General features: G+C 42.2%; 1 protein-coding gene across 11 annotated transcripts in view; it reads right to left on the minus strand.

Annotated features, from left to right (window-relative positions):
• The window catches only part of Msrb3 (methionine sulfoxide reductase B3), a 128,099-nt gene that overhangs the window by 10,991 nt on the left and 93,022 nt on the right, over positions 1–24,086 (minus strand).

The raw sequence follows: 24,086 nt of genomic DNA on the forward strand, positions 1-24,086 counted from the left end.
CCTGATAGTTTCTGCGAGCGTCGAGATTTAGAAAGCACTCTGTGGCCACTTTCTCTCGTCTTCAGAGCTGATATGCATGACTTAGAAGCACTGTTGATCTTTCATTGTGTCAGTCTCCAAAACAACCAAATCGATTGGACGTTAACATTTCAACTATCCTGAACTTCTTTAGAAAATCATGTTTTTTTCCTGATTCTAAACTCATATGGTTAAGGAAAAAGGGACGGCTAGCCTATTTCTTTCCTGGTCTAAAGTGTATCTGGCACAGAGCATGTATCTTATAAGTGAAAGTCTTGCTCACTTCCTAGAAAAAGTTCAGAGAGGGCCATGTCCAGGCGTTTATAGACAGACTTCTTTCTCAAATAGCATCTTTCCCTCCCATTTTCATAAATTCTAGTCTTTTTCTTTTAAATCGAGACCTCAGAAACTCTTGGTGAGCAGAGCATACAGTTTGGTTTGCTTGTTTTTGTTTTTGCAACATTTCTTCCAAAGATGTGTGGAGGTTCTGAAGACTGGGCTCCCAGATGCTGACAGAGGTAAGAAGCTACTGAATTGCTGGCCTAACTTCTGCTTTCTTTTTCAGAGACCATTTGTTCCTGAAGAAAGGAAGAGGTGCTCTAAAGGAGGTGCTTCCCACTAAGGCACACACTGAAAGAAAACTACAGTAGGCAACTCCAAGAATACGGATTTCCAGTTTCAAACAAATTAGCTTCTGCCAAATGTTTCTAAGAAGCTTGGCCAAACTCTCATGACCCCAACTCCACGAGTCGAGGTTTTCCAGGCATCGATCCACTAGCTGCATGAGCAAACACACTTCCAGTTCCTCCATGCGAACTCAGACTGCAGCTACCCTCCAGGAAACCTCAGCTCTACCATCTCACATCTCCGAGACTCGCTACTAAAAGTCACCCATGACTCACCAAGCTTTAAACTCTAAAAAGACCTTGTAGATCGGCTGCGCCATTTTGGTTTGCAATGACTGCTTCTCACGTTTGGGTGTTCTCTGTTAAACCACAGAAGCGCCAGTTGCTAGCGAGGATAAAGTTTCAGGGTGATACTTAAGGACATTGACACTTAAGGACATGGCGCCATTTATCTAGAAAATGGAAGAAAATACTGCATACTGTCCTTTCAACCTTTCCATGGCATAACACACCTGAGAGCAGCTTAAAGCAGTTAATGCCAGGTTGGGTGTGTGTGTGTGTGTAATGCTTGGGACTTGACTCAGTGGAACCAAGGTAGAAGGACGAGACTCTGCATTTTCCTATTTCTAAGTTAGGAATGGAGACATGGATCTTGCTCCTCCTCTATGCTGTGTTGCATTTTATACTGCCTCGCCTTCTCTGTTTCTCTGATTCTAAGATTCGCTGGCTTTTCTCTGTGCTTTCCTCCTGGTTGATAAGGCCCTGAAGACAGCCAACCTCACCGCCTCACAATGGCACAGCTCAGACAGCATGGATGGTCACCACCCTAATTTCCAGGAAGCATTAAGCAAGGGGGTGAATAATTGAAGCCCATCACATAGCCCTATAATAAAAAGAACATGCACACACACATACTCACACACACACACACTACACACACACACAGCACGCACACGTGCACACACACACACTACACACACTTAAACACACACTTAAACACACACAGCACACACAAACACACACACTATGCACACGTGCACACACTACACACACACTTAAACACACACTACACACATACCACACACACATGCACACACACTACATACACACACACCATGCACACACATATGCACACATACACACCACACACACCTCTCACACACACACACCTCACACACACCTCTCACACACCTCACACACACATACACACACCACATACACACTACACACACACTATACACACACCTTGCACATACATATGCACACATACACACCACACGCGCATGCACCCACAAACACATACACTACACACACACCTTGAGCACACATACACCACACACACACACACACACACACACACTCCTTTCTAAGACTAGTTCAGTCACTGTGGATAAGGCTAAGCTCTCGGCATAGATGGGGATTGTTTATTTCATTATGCACATGGGGTATCAGAGACACACAGAACATTTAGGTCAAGCATTCAATGGGACTGTAGGGGAGAGAACAGAGAACACAGAAGATGTAGGCAGGAGAACCAAAGCTAGAACCTCAGCTAGAACCAAAGCTAGGACTCCCTCAGCCTCACATTCTGTGATTCCTCTCTAAAGTGCTGAGAGCTCTTTCATACTGGGACAGAGATCCTGTTTTTACAAAATTGCTTTAGTGTCTTGTGTGAATGAGTTGACTTCGCCTCTGAAGCACATTGAATGAATGAGTGAGTGAATGATAAATACTAATTGTTTTATAGTGACCAACCTATTCAAAGGGGAAAATCCAAAAGTCACGATGTGAGTGCATCTAGAGACTATATACATTATTTATTTATTTATTTATTTATTTATTTATTCATTCATTCATTCATTCATTCAAAACACCACAAAGACAAAGCAACTGAGGAAACTTAATTTTTAAATCTGAGTATCTCAGTTCAAATGATCTAGTTGGCCATAAAGATATGCATTTTGTCGACCTGAACTAAATGTTCAAAGAAATTTCTGGAAGACCATATTCAAGAACAGAGCATCTCGAGGAGGGTAGAATGGTGTGAAGCTGCTCAAAGAAACAATGGCCAACTAGTCTATTTGGTGTCTATGCTATTTACATCGGAGGAGACACTAAAAAACATTCATACAGACATTTCAATTCTCCTCTAACTTACAGCGCCCTTGGGCACTGTAGGAAAAAGACAGCTGCAAAAAAAAAAAAAAAAAAAAAAAAAACCAAAAAACAAAAAACAAATGCTCAGTATGTCATTCAAACCTTAATCAGGGAGAGCGACAAAAGAAACAATTCCCCATGACAGATGGCATTTATAAAGAGGACAGTGGCCACCACCACCACTGGTGACATTAACAAAGGAGGCTACCGGTTGTGTTGTATGTCTCAGGGAAGTGAATTGCAACAGAAAGTGAATCCACAGGAAAGGTAAGTCCTTCACGACAATCAAGCTAAGAAGGACTGTTGCCCGGGAATAAATCGTCCTATGACAGGGAGCCCGCAGCGATGACAGCTCTTTGAAAGCGGAATTCCCTCCTCATGTGTAAGTATTTAAAGGAGGAACTCTTCAGTACTGTAAAAATCCTCAAAGGAAACCCTGCCCCCACTGCTAATAACGAGAGGAGTGCTTCAAAGGGCGATAGGCAAAGGCTGAAGCAATCTGCGTCTTGTTGAGAAAATTATCTTGAGCTGAGGGGTTGGGGGGAGGTGTGTTTATGTCAGTCTTGACATTAAAGAAAGATCATCTATCCTCCTTCTCTCTGGGCTTTTCCTTCTGGTCTCCTCACCCAACTAAACATCACTTGTTTTGGATGCGTTCCATGCGCTTTTTAAAAAGAAAGTCACGTGAAAACCTGCATAAACACTGGGCTCTCTCCGCCCCCCTAGCACGCCCCTTTGTTTCTATTTGATGAGGTTGGATTCCGATCTCTTATCATTTCGTTTCACAGAACATAAACCATGCTTTTTTCAGATCTTGAACTGCCTAGTATCGAGATTTGTCTTATTTTTAATACATACATTCTCCCTTGGAGGGATTCTCACCTCAAGATAGCAAATCAAGCCAGAGGCTACAAGGGAGACAGACAACTCAGCGTGTACCAGTTCTGCCCTGACGCCGTTCAACCATCGGGCCAGATTATCTGCAGTTGTGTCTTAACACTTCTTGTATAGTAAGGAGCGAGTTCAGGATTTGCTCATTGGCATCTCTGACCCAAAGCAAATGATCTGAATTATTACCACTAAGTTGTCCCTTGGTGCTTGCTGTAGTGCTACAGTAGGTTGTTCTTAAATTACAATAAAACGAATTATTCTTACTCACAATGCAATTGATATAGCTGTTCCAAGGCTACTCCACCTTCAACCAAGCAGTGGCCTGGTGCTCCTCAAATAGTGTGGATAAAGTTTAGAAGATTCACTTTAATTTCCTACGAAATTCCTTTTCAGCTCCCTGGTCCTATTGCTCCCTCTTTCCTTTCAAAAAGTTTAAAAAAAAATGAAACAAATGTTGAAATTAGCAATAGGTTATAAATAAGCCAGACGCTAGTCCATCTGTACAGTGTCGGCAAAGTGTGACCCCCTCATTCTCCATCATCAAGAAGGGTGATACATGATATCTACCTCCCTGCCTTCTTCCTCTACTCCTAAATCAGAGTTGCAAATCCCAGTAAGGTGGCTACATAATCAGTCGGTAAACAACAGTAGAAACTTGAACAAAAATCTACTGGATTGACAGGTGATTCCAAAAATGTTATCTGAAGGTAGACTTAAGTTCGGGCACAGTTGGGCGTGGGCGATGTTTACTAGTGACAAGTACATCTGAGCACAGTTTTGGATGAAGATATGTATGTTTTAGGGTACACGAGGTCTCGCAGCTCTCTAATTCCAAATATCTCAAATTTTGTTAAGTTTTGTTAAGTTTTCTGAACCTGTTCACCTCCCTGACCAGGGTTTGCCTGCTTAGCTGTACCAAGACAAATAACACTCTCAGGAAGGCCTCCAGCTGACAGATGTCTGAGGCTTAGATCCCTAATCCTTGCCAAATTATTCATGAGAGTTGACATTTCCAGTGTAACTTTTATCTCATTTTTTAAAAAAAAAGGTTGACTCTCAACTCTCCTTCAAAGACCCCATTTGGTTACAGTCTAGTCTTCCGTAAGTTTTAGTAATCAACCAAACAGATCCTTGTAGCAGAAAATCACACAATGCAGATGGCTCATCAGGAAAAGTTTCCTTTCAATCCCCTACCTCCCTACAGGCAGCCATGATTTATAGTTTTCTTGCTTAATTCCTTTTTAAAAAGGGTTTACTCCAGTTATCTCTTGACTTGCGCACTTTAAACCTGTGCTGCTCAGTACAGTAGTTTGGAACTACCAACCGTTTGGAGACAGCCACCTGCCGAGTCCTCAACACTCAGACCTTCAGCACAAACACACAGAACATCCCTCCCCGACCCTCTCGGTTTTTACAATGAGGAAGACTTGGGCCACTGGAGAACACAGTTCTATGGATGGCACAGACACATAGGACACTCTTACCATGATTTCCACAATACCACAGGCTAGATAAGTAGATATCACTACTTTAGATGGTTTGAGCTGATTCCTTGGATGAAAGATGGACATTTCTTATTCCATCTTCACTAACCCTCCCATTTCCAAGGTTTTATGTTTATGCTAATTTCCTTTTAAAAATCTCACTTGGTGATGGCAGCCTCCGAAACCACAATACAAGCTCAATAACATCAGAAAACATTTTTTTTGGACACTAAATTTTCAACCACCCAGCACAGTGCCTGATGACACAAATAGTAGCCCAAAACACCAGGTGCTAAGGAAGGAAGGAATGTAGGAATGACTGTTTGATTTCCCACCCTGTGAGAAGATCCTCAGTCTACATGGTGTGAAGACAGTTTTCTACAGACCCCTCCCACACTCCTTCCTCCACGAACATCTGGATCCATAGACAACACGCACTACTAAAACCACTGAACGTTTACAGAAGTGACGCCACAGCATGGCTGTCTTTCAATGACTCATTCTTCTTGATATTCTTTGTCTTTGGAGTTCGTTAACACTATCATCTAAGTTCAGAAACACAAAAGCTTTCAAATACCTCTGAGAATATAGACAAGAGGGTTGGTTCATCTTAAATTTTCTGTAATTTTCTAAAATATGTTTTTCCAGGGCAACTGTCATTCTGGTTTTATTAATTCCAGCTCTTGGTTCCATTCTCACACCACTAGAGAGCCTTGATCACCGTGTCTCTTTAAGAATGGAGGCTGGCTAAATTGTCCCACCTGCCTGACATAGGCGCTTCTGTTATTAGGCATAATGTGGGCTTGTTCCTTGAGTGGCTCTTATCTCTGAGTAGAAAGGCTGCTGACAGACAAGGGTTTATTCTGAGGTTTCTTAAATACCTAAAAGGGGAATAGTTGATACCACAGGACCAGAAACTCAACAGCAGCACCAATTCACTGACAGCCTGCTTAGTGATATCTTAAGAGAACAGTATTCCAGGACCGTTTTCATGTAGAGAATTGATGATCTGTCCTTTCAAATATGAAAGTGAGGAAGATGTAAAACCGGGCTACCTATCCTTTAGGCTTCTATTCTCCCCCACCCCATCCTTTTGCTCTTGCCAGTCCTGAGCTCTGAGCTTCTTTGTTATTCTGCTGGGCATCAGCAGTTGCACATAGTCTGGGATACAGTGTTTTAAAAGCAGGGATGTTTGCTATATACATTTCCATTCTTTTTCTTTTCCGAGAAAGATTACTTAGACTTCCCTGTGTGCCCAACTCCAGGACTCTACAGTGGACAGTGCTCTTCTTGCTTACTTCTTTTCTGACCCTAATTTTAGAAGTTTTTTTTTTGTTTTTTTGTTTGGTTTTTGGGGGCATTTTTTTTTTTTGCAGAGGGAAAAAATAACTGTATCCTATTCTACATACCTTGTGCAAGAAAATAAAGTTGCATATTTCAGCCACAATTTTCTGTTAAGAAGCAGCAGATTTAAGGTTTCAATTTTTTTTTCTTCCAACCGGAAGGATGTTTTTATCTTAATGAAAAACAAATACTAAAGTCAGCCCTGAGTTCCTAGCTTGATGGAAAGTGTTTGCCTAGTGTGTGTTTGTGTGTGTGTGTGTGGGGGGGGGTGTTGGGGGTTGGGGCAGCTCTGGGTTAGATTCTCAGCAATGTAAAACTAAATGCACAAAATAAACAAAAGTCAGTATTATGTTAAGCAGCTTTAATTGGCTTAGACTCAGCCCTGTGGCTGAGAACTGACTGTGAACTAAGTACTTAAGCACTCGGAAAGAGTCTGTGTCACCAGCTCAGTTAGAATTCAGTTTAGAATCAGAATTTAAATTGAATCAGTTCCATTCAGACTGATTCTGCAAAAGACATTTCTCACACAACTTTTCAAGTTGACGTTTCTAACAGTGTTTGAGAACTTGATGTTGCAAATATAAGAACAAGAAGCCCCTACTCCCATGTGAGGACCACAGGATTTCATCTCTACGAACAAGACCTCTCTCAAGAAGCAAAAGTCAAAGGATCAAAGGTAATCACTGGGAAAACAGAGCAATGGCTTTGGGCAAACATTTCTATATAGTGTGTCTAGTTTTATTCTGTGGCTCCTGAAAAATAAAAAGGTAGCTAGAATATACCTTTAAAAATATTTGATTTTATTTTCTTGTAGGAATATGTGCCAGAATGAGGCATCAGATGCAGATTTCCTGGAGCTGGGGTTACAGACAGCTGCGAGCTGTCAGTGTGGATGCTGAGAACTGAACCCCCGTCCTTGGCAAGGGTGGCAAGTGCTCTTAACTGCTGAGCCATCTCTTCAACCCCAGTCTGACTGCCTTTTAAATGCTGTATTCTAGGGGCTCTCTGTTATGAGAATGTGGGGTCTGCTTATAGGCTTTATAGGCTACTAACATGATCATATTTGTCCTTTTAAAAAGATGGTTCTAGAAACATGGCAAAGCCAAACAAACAAAACAAAAAACAAACAAACTTTAAGAGGGGTTGTGAAATTAGGAGTGTTGGAAGGTTCTACACCGGAACAGAATCCAAGATGTTCTAAATCAGTGGTTCTCAACCTGCCCAATGCTACGACCTTTTAATACAGTTCCTCATGATGTAGTGATCTCAACCATGAAATTATCTGTTGGTATGTCAAAATTGTAAGTTTGCTACTTATAGGAATCACAGTGTAAATATTTTTGGTAAAAGAAGTTCATCCAAGGGGTCCTGACCCACAGGTTGAGAACCACTGTTCTAAATGAATTCTTTTTTTTTTTTTTTTTTTTGTGATTGTGATAAATTTGGCAAGATGGAGGAACAAAACCAGCCTGCAGTCTGGCCTGGATCACAGCTGACACACACTTTCAGTGCAAAGCATAGAATCAGTGTCTTAAGGAAGGCAGAGTGATATGTGCATTTGAGAGTGAAGACTAAGCCAGAGGTAGAGATTTGAAGGTCATCGGAACATAAATGTGCACTACGGGTGAGGACACAAAGGAGGTGAACATACGGAGCGGCAGGCTAGGCATGTATTTAAATTTGGCATAAGAATGAGTTAGCAGTAGAAAATAAAGAGTGCTTCACGAATTAGGAAGGCGAGAGAGAAGCAGCTCAGAGTTCAAAAAGGAAGCGGCTAAGGTTAAAGGCCCAGGGCAGAGACAGCATCGACAGGAAGTCAGAGGACACGGAACGCTGAGTGATCTGAAGTGACAGGAAACAAATCCTCTTCCTTCTGGCAGAGGGCAGGCAGAAGGAAGATGTGGCAGGGGACAGGGAGGGCATGTGACCTCTGTGTTATCTGGATTCTGGCTCCTCCCACTCTTCCCGTCTCTGTTTTCTAAAGCACGTTCAAGCAACAATGTTACTTTCCCTAAAATTTCTAAATAAAAATGAATATGAGATATGAAGGTATTATAAATTGCTTTTTTAAAAAAGCACTATTCAAAAGCTCCTAAAGATTCTAAACAGAAGTAATATTTTAAAAGGCTTAAAGAGAACTTTAATTTTGTATTTTATTTTGTGTTTTGTGTTATTCCTAGTATATTGTGGTCTACTGAGCAAAGTGTGATGGGTGGGATGTTGTAAAAGACTGTTGTAATGTGTTTTGCTTTTGATGCAGAGTAGGCAAAAATAAATACAGCTGAAGAAATGACTCCGGGAGACTAAACTGCAGGTCTTGTCCACACTGAACATGCTCGGAGAACCCAGGATGTTTACTTCAAACAATGTCTCACGGTTAGTAATTACTTACCTGTATGAATAATTTAAAATTAGTGATGCTTTAAGCACCAAGAGGACATGGCTGCTTTGTTTACTGGTATTTTTTTTAAAATAAGTAACCTATAGAGATCTTTCTTGAGTGAATCAAATAATAAAGAAAACATTTCTGCTTTCAGCAAAATTCAACCCAATGAAAGGCAATAAATCCCTACTTGTGGTAGTAAAAATTACAGAGAAAGAAAGAATAATGGTGTTTCCCAGGATCCAAGGGAAGTGGGAAAGAACTATTATTTCACGGTTTGGAGTTTGCACTTTATAAGGTGAAAGGTTACGGATGGAACTGAATGGTGGTTTCACCATTAATTTATCTCATGCCCTGAACTACACACCCAAAAATGTTCTACGAAAAATTCTATTATATTTTGCCATAATAAAAAATATCCGCGTGTGTGCACTTGTGTGTGTGCTTGTGTAGGACCAGAAGTCAATTGTGGGTACTGTTCTTCAGGTACCTTCCACCTCTTTTTATGAGACGGACACTTGTTTCAGGTTCACCAAACATGAGACTGTGCTTGGTGGGCCAGCAGGCCCAAGAGATCAGCCCAGCTCCTGGGTGACAAGTGTGAGCCATCTTTATGTGCCATGAACCATCGGAGTCCATGGACGAAGGTTCTCATCAGGAACCAAGCCAGCGTCTAAACCAGGGCTGGGTTTCCCAAACTCCCAACTGGAGGAAATAGATACTATTCTTTTAAGCAAGAACGAGAAGAGGGGAAGAAAAGGAAGGGTGCACCGAGTAGAGGAAGATACAGGAGGGAGGGGAGAGGAAGAAAAGGAAAAGGAACATTTGGATGCTTCTGTTACTGGACCAATTGAAGAAACAGGGAGAAATAAGCAAATAAATTCTATTTCCTTAGGCAACTTTTAATAAATAACAATTAAATGTGAGTTATTTTTCCTATCAAAAAGAATGCATTTTTTTCAGGACATGCTCGTTAATAAATTTAGATGTAAAATAATGGAGCCTCATCACTGCAAACATTTCAGTCTATTTAAGGACACCAGAGCCACAGACTGTTGAAAACACTAAGGTGTCCTCTGGGCCATGTAAACATCTGGTATCTATTCTCTGTAGAGATTAATAATGGAGCTGTACCGCACCAGGTTTCACACTAATTCCTTTGAGCCCTGTACTGCATTTTTAAATGGTTCCAAACACACACAGTCTCTAATTGGTGTGGATTTTGTCCACCATCACGAGCTGTCTCTAGGTCCTAAGCAAAAATTGACAGGGGCCGGCTTCCCTATTTCCCTTAGTGAAGGCAGCTATGAATAATACTGTTTTTCCAAGCTCAATAAAATTATCAAACTAAAACAAACCGTTTCAACAAAAGGACTGGAGGTGGAGACTTTGTTTTCCCTAGCCAACGACTGCCCCTTGTTTCTTTCAACCACAGTCGGTGTTTTAAAAGATGCGTCTCGCATCAGCTTGAAGACTCTTAGCACCAAGGGACTGGAGCAACACCAAATGCCATGGCCCGACCTCAGCCATAATTCCTAAGTGCCATTAAAAAATGTCTTTCAAACTGGGTTTAAATTTACTGTTGACCCAGTAACCTTGATTCCTCAACACATTCAACGCTAGATGATTATTTTATGTTGGTTCCAAAAGCTCTTCAGTCCAGTGAGGTGTCCACTGGGAAGTTCCAAAAGGACTTTGCAGTTTGCTTAGAATTTATTAGCTACAGCAGACAGGAAGGTGGCGATGTGGGCTGTTTTCTGAGTGAAGATTATTTACTGTGCTCAACTGACCTTAGAAATACCACAAGAGATAAAAACAGGGAAATTCAAAGAAACGCAGATTCTATTCCCAGCAGCATGCACTTTATACCGAACGGAAGAAAACAATGCTCCCACCACATGCTGTCCTGGTTCACACCACACGCTCAGAGCATCACCAGACAGTGCCAAGCCAGAACTTACATCCTTCAGCATGGTACCCATCAACATTTCCACAGTAATTCCTTGTCTAAATGCCTGGACCTGACAGAAATGTTAAAACTGTATTTTTTTTCCTTTAAAATGCAGTTTGAGTATCAAAATTCTTTTACTCATCTCAAATGTCTCCTGATGTTTTGCCTTAACTGGTCTTTCCAAACATGAAGTTGGCTTTTGATCTTTAGTTTACTATAGAAGCTCAAATACTACAACTTCAAATAAAGTCTTGTTGTTTTCACAAATACTGTCTGATCCTTTATAATCAGCACTGATTCTTCCTGTGTGAAGACAAACTTAACTATTACTTACGTGTCTGATAACCCATCTTGAGAAGAAAAAAATTGACAGAACAGACTGCACAGAAAAGCTATTAAAAATAAAAATGTAGAAAAAACTAATTTTCTCATGAGTTCTTTTTTGCATGACAAAATACATCCTGCCTTTGCAGCAGACACGTGGCAAAATTGAAGCAATTTGTCAAAACGCTAAGCATTTCCTAATATATAAAAAATGTAATATTTACATCAAAAAGGCAGGGAGAAGGCGAGGACAGTAGTTCATTTGTTCAAGGTCTGGCCACACAGGCAAGAGGACCTGAGGTTGGATTCCCTCCACTCATGTAAGACACCAGGTGTGTGGCAGCACATGCCTGCAGTCCCAGGGCCAGGAACATGGAGGATGGGAGATCCATGAACATGAGCCACTAGTTTAGTCTAGCTGAACTACTGAGCCCTGTGCTCAGTTAGAGAACCGGTCTCAGAGAAAAACAATGGAAGGTGACTGAAGAAGAGACCTAGCACTAACCTCAAGCCACTACCTGCATGCTAACACACACACACACACACACACACACACACACACACGGTTGGGGGAGGAAGAAACCTATGTCCCATTAAGACATAGTTTCACAACATTTTGAAACTCTTCAGGGAAATAATTTGCTAACATGGAATTCTCTATTTATCTGCTGTGTGCACATGCATGTGAATATGTGTGTATGTGTGTGTATGTGTGTGTATGTGTGTATACGTGTGTGAGTGTGTGTGTGTATATGTATATGTGTGTATATGTATGTATGTGTGTATGGGTGTGTGTATGTGTGTATACATGTGTTTGAGTGTATGTGTGCATGTGTGTATGTGTATGTGACTGTGTGTATGTGTGTGAGAGTATATGTATGAGTGTGTATATGTGTGTATACATGTGTATGTAAATGTGTATGAGTGTGTATATGTGTATACATGTGTATATATGTATATATGAGTGCATGTATGTATGTATATGTGTGTATATATATGTGTATTGGTATGTGTGTGTGTATGTGTATATATATGTGTGTGAGTATGTGAGTGTGTGTGTGTGTTTCCCAAAAGCTATCCCTTTCTCCTATGTCATATTCTCCGTGTCTCCTATTTGCCTTCCCTCAATTTAAATATAAAGTTTATATAGTTGCTTTCCTGCCAAAATATTCCAAGCTCCAAAATTGGGCATGTCATGGAATAATTCTTGACGGGATGGATGAATTTCCTACAGAACCCATTACTCCAGAAAGCTGAGATTTCAGGATTCAATCTCAAACTTGCTTTATATTTAAAATACACAGAGTATGTCTACTGTCAGTAGAGTTAATTCTAGAACATCCACCACTTACCAATATTTGTTAATCCTTCTGGCACCTGAAGACAAGACACATCCCTTTTTCTTAGTTCCAAACTCTTATCAGCGTTATACTAGGCATCAGAGACCCATGTGACACCCCTCAAGTGTACCTTTGGGGACCTCAGGCAGCCTACATCAAGATCCAGGCGTACAAGTAGCTCTGGCAATTTGAAAGTTGGAATGGTTTTAGTTTTGACCATCGACAATAATTGAAAGCTTTAAAGTAGAATGTTCACATGAAGAGCTAAAGCCCATCAGACAGGCTGATCTAAAGGGTAGCAATGCAGACACTTGGGGTAGCACTGGAGCCTGGACTGGCTACTTCTGTGTTTCACTGGGCTGGGGCTCCTAGCTTCTAAAAGAAAGCAGGCTGGGCAAGCCATGGGGAACAAGCCAGTAAGCAGCACTCCTCCAAGGCTTCTGCATCAGCTCCTGCCTCCAGGTTCCTGCCTTGTTTGAGTTCCTGTCCGGATTCCTTCAATAGTGATCAGAAATATGAATGTGTAGGCCAAATGAACTCTTTCCTCCCCATAGTCATGGTGGTTCACTGCAGCAATAAAAACCCTAACTAAAGCCTCAAGACCCAGCAGGGGAAATTTTCATGAAGATCTAACCATCCCCCAAATATGTTCCACACCTAAAAGTCCAATATGTCATTTTGGCAGCTATGGGGTGATGTTCAAGCTTCCCTGCAGCAAAGTATAGGACGTGGCACATGGCATTAGTGGATACTAGAAAAACCTGTGTCTCTCTTGTGGTTTCTTTGGCACAGGGCCTCACTATGGAGCCCTTACTGATCTGGAACTTGCTAGTTAGGACAGACTAGCCTCTCCACCACAGGCATCCACTTCTCTCTGCATCCCAAGAGCTGAGAAGAGAGGTGCGTGTTGCTATATCTAGGTAAACATTTGCTGGGATGGAAGCCAAACTGACCAGAAGTAAATATTAACAACAACAACAAAAGACGTCAGGACAAGGAGTGAAAACCCTGAAGGGTGAACAGAACTGAGTCATGTGGTACACATGTACAGGAATCTCATAACGACACCCCTTACCTTGTACTGTACCACGGATCTATGCAATTTAGAAAAAAATAAAAATTCAAATAAAACCGCTTCATGCACTTTAAATATACAGTGTATACAATAAAAATCCTGGAACTTTAGTGTTAAATTCTCTTTTGAAAAGAACTGCTCTCCAGGCCTGGCAACACACACCTACAATACTAGGGCTTGGTAGACTAAACTGGAAAAGTTTATAGTTCCAGGCCAGCCTGGGGTACAGAGTAGGTAAAACCATAAATAAACAAAATCCATAAAAACTGCCTACGAGTGGCTGTAAAAATTACAAAATAATTTTCAGGGACTATCTCTACAAATTTTTTTAAATACAGTCTTTAAAATGTTTGTATGTGTAAGTATGTATGTGTGTGAGTGTGTGTGTGTGTATGTCTGTGTCTATGTGTGTGTGTGTGTTTGTGTGTGTGTATCTTTGTGTGTGTGTGTATCTTTGTGTGTGTATCTGTGTGTGAGTGTATGTGTGAGTGTGTGTGTGAGTGTGTGTGTGTTTATGTGTGTGTTTATGTGTGTGAGTGTGTGTATGATTGTGTATCTGTGTGTGAGTGTATGTGTGAGTGTGTGTGTGTTTATGTGTGTGTTTGTGTGTGTGAGTGTGTATGAGTGTGTATCTGTGTGTGAGTGTGTGAGTGAGTGTGTGTGAGTGTGTATCTGTGTGTGTGAGTGTGCGTGTATCTGTGTGTGAGTGTGAGTGTGTGAGTTAGTGTGTGAGTGAGTGTGTCTGTATGTGTGTGTGTGAGTGTGTGTGTGCCCACATGCACATGCCATGGATAGCTTGTAGGAACCACTTTTCTTGCTACCATGTGGGTCCTAGGAATCAAGGTCAGGCCACTAGGCTTGGTAGCAAATCTCTTTGTTGAGCCATTTATCAGCCCTTCCACACACTGAGAGCTACAGCAGTTCAGAAGCTGGGCAACAGTACATATTAGTAATGGTGACCATCTTAATACCACAGTGGTTTTTTTTTTTTTGGAGAAAATTCACTTCTCAAGCATTTATATTCCCATGTCACTAAATGACAATATATAGTGTCATTTACTTAGTAGCATTTTTTTTTTTTTGGTTCTTTTTTTCGGAGCTGGGGACCGAACCCAGGGCCTTGCGCTTCCTAGGCAAGCGCTCTACCACTGAGCTAAATCCCCAACCCCACTTAGTAGCATTTTATAAGAACATAAAAGGTCTCTGATTTTCTCTTAGTTAGTTATCAGAATTTTCTGAAAACTTTAGTCAGCATTCAATTCACACCACAGACACTGGGGATTTAAAAAAAAATTGCAGGCTTAGTCACACAGTATAAGGGTGACAAAAATTGTGGTCTTAAACACGGTGTGAAAATGAGTTTAATTATATTCCCCACCCTGGAAAACTTCCTTAGGAAAACTTTTACCAAACGTTTATGCTACATATGTATAAGTTTTTAAAAATAATCTTCAGCTGAAGAGTGAACCAAGAGAAAAGAGAAAAGCTCTTTGATCTTTAGGGTTTTGTTTTGATTCATTTTTATTCGCAATGTTCCTTTCACATATTTTTATGCTGTCCAATTAATCTCAGCTTTTCACTCAGCTCCTAGAAGGAGCCCTTGGCTTCTGGCCTCTGAGACAGTGCAATGTTGTTACTTTTTAAATGCCTGGTTAATATGCCCCTGCTACTTTAAAGAAATCATACACACATTTATTAACCATATAGAAATGCGTAAATGTGAGTATAACAGACACACCTTATGTACAACCTTTCTCCTGTTTTCCCCCCTTGGCTATTTACCTCTCCCATAGGAAATCTATGTTAACAACCTAATAAGGGTTGTATTGCATTTTTGTCTCTGCTCTAAGAGCCACATAAAATCATAAATATCTACACACAAATAAGCAGGAATGCTCTATCAATGCCTTAACATTCCACTGTGCAACTGTCTCCCAGCCACAGTGGCGACTTCGAATCTAATTCTTCCCACTTCGTGTAAAGAAGTGCAACAGACAGGGAACCATTTGGAATGAGGAAAGGGAGGAGGGGAAGTATGAGGGGAGGAGGGGAAGTGTACAGGGAGGAGGGGGAGTATGAGGGGAGGAGGGGGACTGTGAGGGGAGGAGGGGGACTGTGAGGGGAGGAGGAGAAGTGTACAGGGAGGGGGGAGTGTGCAGGGAGGAGGGGGAGTGTACAGGGAGGAGGGGGAGTATGAGGGGAGGAGGGGAAGTGTAAGGGGAAGAGGGGAAGTGTGAGGGGAGGAAGGGAAATGTGAGGGGAGGAGGGGGACTGTGAAGGGAGGAGGGGTACTGTGAGGGGAGGAGGGGAAGTGTACAGGGAGGGGGAGTGTACAGGAAGGAGGGGGAATGTACAGGGAGGAGGGGTAGTGTATAGGGAGGAGGGGGAGTGTACAGGGAGGAGGGGGAGTATACAGGGAGGAGGGGGAGTGTACAGGGAGGGGGAGTGTACAGGGAGGAGGGGGAGTGTACAGGGAGGGGGGAGTGTACAGGGAAGAGGGGGAGTGTACAGGGAGGAGGGGGAGTGTACAGGGAGGAGGGGGAGTGTACAGGGAGGAGGGGGAGTGTACAGGGAGGAGGGGGCGTGTACAGGGAGGAGGGGGAGTGTACAGGGAGGAGGGGAGTGTACAGGGAGGAGGGGGAGTGTACAGGGAGGAGGGGGAGTGTACAGGGAGGAGGGGGAGTGTACAGGGAGGAGGGGGAATGTACAGGGAGGAGGGGGAGTGAAGGGGAGGGGCCAAGAGAGAATAATGAGGATGTGAATATAGTTGCATTGCACTATATACCAGAATTAACATCTTATACAGGGGCTTGAGGGATGCTCTGCGGTGAGGAGTGCTTGCTGCTCAGTCAGATAGACTAAGCTTGCTTCTCAGCACCCACACAGGTGCTTCACATCTGCCTGTAACTTCAGCTCCAGAGGATGCAACCCACTCTTTGAGCCTCTGTGGGTGCCTACATACATGTATACCTTGAGTGTGCGCACGCACACACATACAAACACACAAATGCACACACAAATAAATAACGAAAATTTTAAATGCTACACTGAAACCCATCATTCTATACAGCTAATAATTTATATAATTATTTTATATAATTAATAAATTTATATAATAATTTATATGACTGATAAATACTAATGAGAAGAAATGAATGAAAAACACAGTGAAGGCCCATCCTACAGGAACATCCTGGAACCACGGCTCTGCACGTAGACCTCCCTCCCCTGAGTGGGAAGTGTTTATAAAACTTCTCTATTCTTATAGCAGTGATGGCGCACGGCACCTTTACCCTCCTTCTCTGCTCTGCTGGGAATCAAACTCAAGGTCTTATCTACAGCCCCTTTGCTAGATTTTAGTGTAAGAGCATGTCACAAAGTTTATGTCATTTCCGTTGTCACTATTTTTAACACATATATTTCCCCTAGAACATTGTTATTTTCTTCTGCTTACACTGAACAATACTTTGTGGGCCCCATGCTTGTTCATTTCTCTCTCCCACAACAGTGAGTAAAGATACACATAGACCAGATACTGACATTATTACAAGCCTATGCTCTGTCTACACCAGGGGTTCTCACCCCATGGGCTGATCCTTCCACAGGAGTCACCTAACACCTTGGGAAAACACAGATATTTATATTACTATCCATAGCAGTACCAAATTTCAGTTATGGAGTAGCAACAAATATAATTTTATGGTTGGGGGTCACCACAACATGAAGAACTGTATTAAAGGATCGCAGCATTGAGATCCTAAGGTTGGGAACCACTGGTCTGTACTATATGGTACAGATTATATCTTATATGGTATACTATATTATATTATACAGAAACTAACATTGATGCACTGGTCTATGGGAAGCTGGGGACATAAACAATTTAACTTCACCTTGCCAGCTTGGTGACCAGGTACATGGGAAAATGAGTGGAGCCGGGCTTCAGTGTGCACCGTGGGGCATCCACCTCTGTGCGCTCTTCACAATGTCTGGCTAATGCTTTAAGTGCATCATCCAGTTCACATTTTTGGCCATTTTTTTCCTCATATGGTAATGTCTATGGTTGCTAGCTAGTATCTACTCAAAGAATTCAAACTCCTACCTCCTTTTGTGTGTAAAGGAAACTTGGGTCTCCCCACCTGTTTAGATCGCTGTGTACTTTTACAGCAGTAAAAGGATCTCCAAAACATTCCTGTAGACTAGGCTCTACCCCTCCCTTGCCAACTCTCCAATTGTAGAAATACTAGGTGGGTTCTAAAGATCCCATCCCACCTTATAACCAGCCACTGTGTCCTAGGGAGGAACAACAGCTCTTCCTGCATGCACCATCCACAAATTACGTACTACCTCACTTGCCTTGCAGAAACTCTCAAGGATGGATACGTACATACATACATATACACATACATACATACATACATACATATATACATACATATATATTCCTTGAATTGCTTCGAGATTTGGAAGAGTAAGGAAAAAACAACAACAACAACAACCAATGTGTTTTCACACCGCCATCATAGCCCAAGTTCTAACTCCCCCTCTCTAACTTATGGTTGTGATCAATTGGGTTTTATTTTGGTTTCTTTGCTTGTTTTTCCAAATAGGGCTTCTCTGTGTAGCCCTGGCTATCCTGATACTTGTTCTATAGACCAGTCTGGCTTCGAACTCACAGAGATCTGCCTGCCTCCGCCTCCCAAGTACTGGGATTAAAAGTATGCGCCACCACCACCCAGCTTAGGTGTGATAGTTTTAAGACATTTTATATAGGGTCTAAAGTATCTAAAATACAATGAAATAGACACAGCATTGTGGTAACGCTGACATGACATGTATGCATCCAGTGACATTAAGTGAACCATCACTGGTCCACCCCTTTGCCCTTCTCCAGGATATCTCCATTGCATCAGAGTGGAAACCAAGTGAAAACCAATTCTTACTAAATAATAACTCCCATTCCCCACAGCCCGAGTTCCTGCAAACTACCTTTCCATTTTCTATCTTTATTTTACCAATTTAGTGCATGCACGCACATCCATCCATCCGTGAACATCTGAGTTGTTTCTATCTTTGGATATTGTGGATAACGTTGCTACAAACACGAGAGTACACACAAGCCCTGTTCGGATCTAACATTGACTCTTTGAGTGATTTCTATAAGAGGGGTTGCTTGAGCGCGTGATTATGTGGCTGGCCCAAAGCTGCAATTCTCTGCTGCTGTCCACCATCAAGAAAATACCATAGTGTATATCTGTAACCCAGGAAAAAGGTCAAAATTCACATGTCAAAGCATGGGATCTATCTCTCAAAGGATGTGATCTGAAAATAGTCACAGGTCAAAGAATTGCTAAGCTGGGGGTCTCTTTATAGGATCCTAATACTTCACGGTCTCTCTAACATGAATTTCCTGCTAGGTTTTTTTTTCCTCACAGAGCTAAAATGACTTGGTAAGTCATTCTTGCACACCAGCCAGTTTGCTGCACACTTATCCATTGAGCAATCGCTTGGAGAGAAACACAATGAACATTTAGTGGTGATCAAACACATACCCAAAGCATCATTCAGAGCATGTTCACAGAACAAGAGGCTGGACCTGGAGCTTCCCATGTGTCTATGTTAACACATGCTGACTTTAAAAGACACTGATTTTCTTCTTTAGCTGCGTGTACATCTAGCTTTTCTGGTTCCCAGGTACATACATTGCCCCCCGCGCCCCGTCTCAGTAGCTGGGCTCACTCTCTTCGACTCCCCTGTTTTAAGTTAGTTTGCTAACCACCAGGCCAGCTGGGTCTTAGTGTAGTTGGAGACAGTCTGGACAAGTGATGCACGGCTTCTAGCCCGAGTTGAAACCCTGCATGTATAAAGCTTTTTGACTTCCCCGCCCAATCTCTTGTTATCCATTCATCTCTCCTTACCAGTGTCCTGGAAACTGGCCTTTCACTCAACTGTCTAACATTTCAGCTTACATACGGATATAGTGAATGCAATGCCAGTGGGCACCACCTTCCAAGGACTATATTTTCTGTATCATTTAGCTAGCAGGTATTTACTGCATTACTTCTACCGCTCTAACAACAGTGCAAACATCAACGGAGACACCGACTTGGTTACATACAGGGATAGCCAGTGATATTTATCAGTTGCTAATCTGATAAATATTTGCAGTTCTGCCTCCTTTTCTTCTGTACCAAGTGAGTTTTGGAAGCCTGACGACAGGAGAGCAAGCTTGAGAGCTGAATCGGGGATCGAATCAAGAGTGGAATTGAGAATCGAACCTCTCAAGTCAGCCAGCCAGCCCAGGCCAGCACTGGACAAACCAGCTGGCGACCTGTCTTAGCACACGTGAAGGCCCTCTGCTGTGAGCTTAACTGTTTGAGAGAAGTTCTGAAGAAAATGACCAAGGCTAGGGCAACGAGAGGAATTAATTTTTCAGGCTTGTTGAAGAACAGGAGTCGATCTGTGACTCGGCTCCCCAGGTATTACCCACCCGGCCTCAAGAATAGAGTCATTTACGAAGTAACTGCTTCAAGGAGTCTACTTGAAACTACAAAGACATTGAATTCCTGTCAGACGTGGGAATTTCTTTAGGGAATAAAAGAATTTTATGACTCATAAGACAAAATTCTCCTGAATACTCACAAAAGTAATCTAATGAGGTACTGTCACCAGGAGAGAAGTTTGATGAATGGATGTGTTGTGCAGGAAAGCTTTAGGCAAAACAGGAAATTGAAAAGACTGGGTCGTGAATTCATTCGCAATTTTTCCTTGCAGGATAAAACTAACTTCAGAAGCACACTTTCCCATGTGGCATGGCATTCCACAGAATGCCACATTTGACTTCTGGGTCCTTAATTAAAAATTCATATTCCTCAAAAGCGTGCACAGGTGGTGGCCAACATCCCAAGTCCAGGACTTGGTTCTAAGTCATTTTGAATATTCTTATTCTCCCAGTTAGATATAATTGGGGTGGTGGTGAGTGTAAGTTCTCAAGGTAAAAACTTAGAACCTATGCTGATTAAACAGGAAAGAGGTTGGAATTTTCCTAGGAAAATCCAAAACAAAGCTGAGAGATCGCAGTGTAGCCTTACTTTTAGACAAGGCGTAAGCACACACCACCAAGAAGGACACCTTGACCTTAAACTATTCCCTGTTAATTCTAATCACAGTTTTGTCTGTTCTATATTAAATTTTTCTTTTACTAACAGGTTGTAAAAATAGAGCAAGCAGTGAAAGCCCTCTGTTTAATCTTTCCCAGGGACAAACACGGTGTAATGTCTAATATGTAAGTACGAATCGGATGGCAAATTACTTTTATTTAATTTAGTCTATGCTTAGCTTCACCTCTGAAATATCAGTCTGCGTCCTTCTATCTGGCTTGGTTCTATAGTCCACTTAGCAGAGTAAATGTTTACACTGAAAGGACAAGAAAATGTGTGATATATTTTAACTGTCAAAAGTGTTGTGAACAGCAGCAGCTGGAAGACTGCCTAGTCCACGTCTCTGTTACCCTAAAGCCTTTAGTTTCCACAAACCAGCAGTTACATCCTTTAATGTCTATATTAAAAGAAAGGCAGAAGGAAAGAAAATGAATTTATTGCTATTTCTGGAAAACACGGTCTAGCTTCTCTCATGTGTGGTCTCTATCTACACCCAGTACAAACTTCGAGTTAGTGTGGGGGTGTGAACTGGTCGTCAGCAATGAAGCTTTTCTTTCTGTTTTGTTGTTGGGTTTTTGTAGACACAAAAGCCTGGGAGGGGCGCCCTCCATGTGAACTCTGCTTTCTCCCCCTGCTCCTCTCTGCCTACCTTGTACATCATCCTAAACTCGCCCTCCGGTGGCTGTGCCGAAGGCTATCCTCAGCAGACTGAAGTCTGAAAATAAGTCGCTTCTTGTACCACCTTCAGACACACTGAAGCTGAAGAGATGGCTTTATCACACTCCTGCCGCAGTGACGGCAGGTCCTACAGGAATATTCTGGGGTGGCTATTAGATGTTAAGGACAATACGCGCATAATTAGACTTCATGTTTAACACGTTCAACTCAAGAACTGTGGGGCTCGGTCCTGCATCCCATCACCCAGCTTCTGCCTGCCTCTCTGAGCACCACATAAACCCACGCTCCCATTACTTGTTAACCACAGCGGCGAATCTTTCTGCTTCTCCGATGGATCGAGAGTTTGCTTTCTCTCCTGTCCAGACTCTGCATGCAGTTCGGTTCTCACACTTCAGAACTTAGTCGCGCTCACTCGGTGAAGGCGTCCCTGAAATTCCAGTCCAGATTTGCGTTTCCTCCCACGCACGCTGTGCGAGCCTTCGGTTCTTTCCACTTCCTCTGCAGTTTTTATCAGACATCGCCGAGTCTCTTCAATGGTTTCATGACAGACATTAGAGTGTAAACTGCTCTGCCTGTTTACCACAGGATCCCTTGGTCCTATGGAAGTAAATATTTACTGTGTAGATAACCCTAGAGCTCTAGTAGAACCTGAGGCCAAGATAAAACGAAGCTCTATAGTCTCACCCCCCCCCACCCCCACCCCTCGAAGAAAGGAAAGGAAACAAAATCTAATGTAGACATTTTGCCTCTTTCCACCGACATTCCTGGATGGCAGCTCTCACCAAGCATCCTCACCAACTACTCTCTTATAACTAGATGTCAGAAATAGACAAAAGTTCAAAACCCCATGAATATGTAAACATTAAGCAACATGCCCCTAAAAAACCAAACATTTAAAAATGTTTTAAAATCTAAGATAAATGATAACGGAAATGCCAAAGCTCCCGGGGTGTGGCAAACGTGGTGCTAAGCGGGAAGTTTCTAGAGATGAATATCTACATCTAGAGAGAAAGATGGCCGTGCACACCTGTCATCCCCACACCTGGGGTCCCGTTTCTCTTCTAAGAAGCCAAAAAGGCAAAGCCATCTGAATATGATACACACAAAGAAGGCTGACAGATCTGTGAGGTACCTTTTACCGGTGTTTGTGACTTTGCTGTTTTTTAATATCTGTACCTGTGATACGCTCATGCCCCTTATAAGCAGGCTAAAGACCTACCTACACAAAAAGCAGGATGGGCAACCAAATCGTAAGGGAAGGCGGCAAATATCTTCAAGGGCTCTTTCCCCATTAAAAAAAAAAAAAAGGAGAATGTTTGAACTAATAGAAAACTTTATATTTGTATGCATTGAGTCTCCTGCTGGGTGAAAAACTATAAAGAAAAAACTAGCGATATTATTTTATAAGACTCTCACATGAACTCAAATGACAAAAGGAGGTTAAAGGGTGAAAATAGCAAAGCTACAGCAGGTAGATACCACACAAGGGAAGCAGGGGGGACACAAAGCCCGTTGACCAAGATAAACAAACACATAAAAAACCAAACAAATAAAATCAATTCTAAAAGGGGGATATGTTAATAAAGGGTAATCATTCAGAAGCTCATAACTTCTGATGTACTTTTACATATAACAGAACTGTAAATTATAGAAAATGAAAATTACTAGAAACATACACGCACGTACACACACACACACACACACACACACACACACACACACTACTAATCCTCACTTACTCTAACGGCTGTTAATGCATGGATTTCTAAACAGTGAAAGCAGAAAGCAATAATAAAGGAGACAAAGACTATGAGAATTCCATCAGGAGCCATATTGGCAGGAAACAGCAGTCAGTGAGTACCTCCTGCCTACTATGTACAAGGTCATGGGTTTGATTCCTAGCTCTGGGAAGAAAAGAATCTTACCCAATCTTCCTATCCGTTTAACCAGCTACAACTACTTTGAGAACACCAGGTCAACCAGGGGGAATCGGAAATAGAAGAAGACTATACATTGAGGAGAGGTCTGGGAAACATGGTTATCAGAGAGACCAGACCGCCAGTCAAGCTTAAAACCCTTTAGCTTTTTGCCCGAGATTCAGGAGCAACATTCTGGACTTTCGAAAATGAGTCTGCCTTGGGATCTCAGTTCTTGACAGGTTCTTGACAACAAGGACTGAAAAACACGGCCCCAGGAGACGTGGCGTGCCAAGGAGGGCTCTTAGGAATCATACAGAAGACCAGTTGTCTGAGCAGAGACAAGTTGAGGAGAGACTTGCCACAAGTGTGATCTGCTGCTGAACTATAATCCATGGAATTAGAGGCTAATTAATTCCATCCCTTCTTCCTTCTTCCATTTATTCTTGAGTCCAAGGAAATGTTCACTGAACTTCTAGTAAGAGCCAGTCCTTGTGCTGGATGCCGAGAAAGCGGCGAATGAAACAGACAGCAGTGAGTCCACTTGCATCTGAGTACTTCCAGGGGGTCAGCCCCCCTGTACATCGGAGTCACTTGGGGACCTTTTAGAGCATTGCATATCTAATATCCAGCACCAGACACTTGGAGACAATGGGTCATCGATGAAACCAAGGACCTATGTTTTTCTCTTTGAAAGTTCATTAGGTTGTTCTGACGTGTGGGTAGGGCTGAGAAAACC

The sequence above is a fragment of the Rattus norvegicus genome, chromosome 7 (genome assembly GCF_021556685.1).
Source record: "Rattus norvegicus strain SHRSP/BbbUtx chromosome 7, alternate assembly SHRSP_T2T, whole genome shotgun sequence".
In the NCBI taxonomy this organism is placed as follows: domain Eukaryota; kingdom Metazoa; phylum Chordata; class Mammalia; order Rodentia; family Muridae; genus Rattus; species Rattus norvegicus.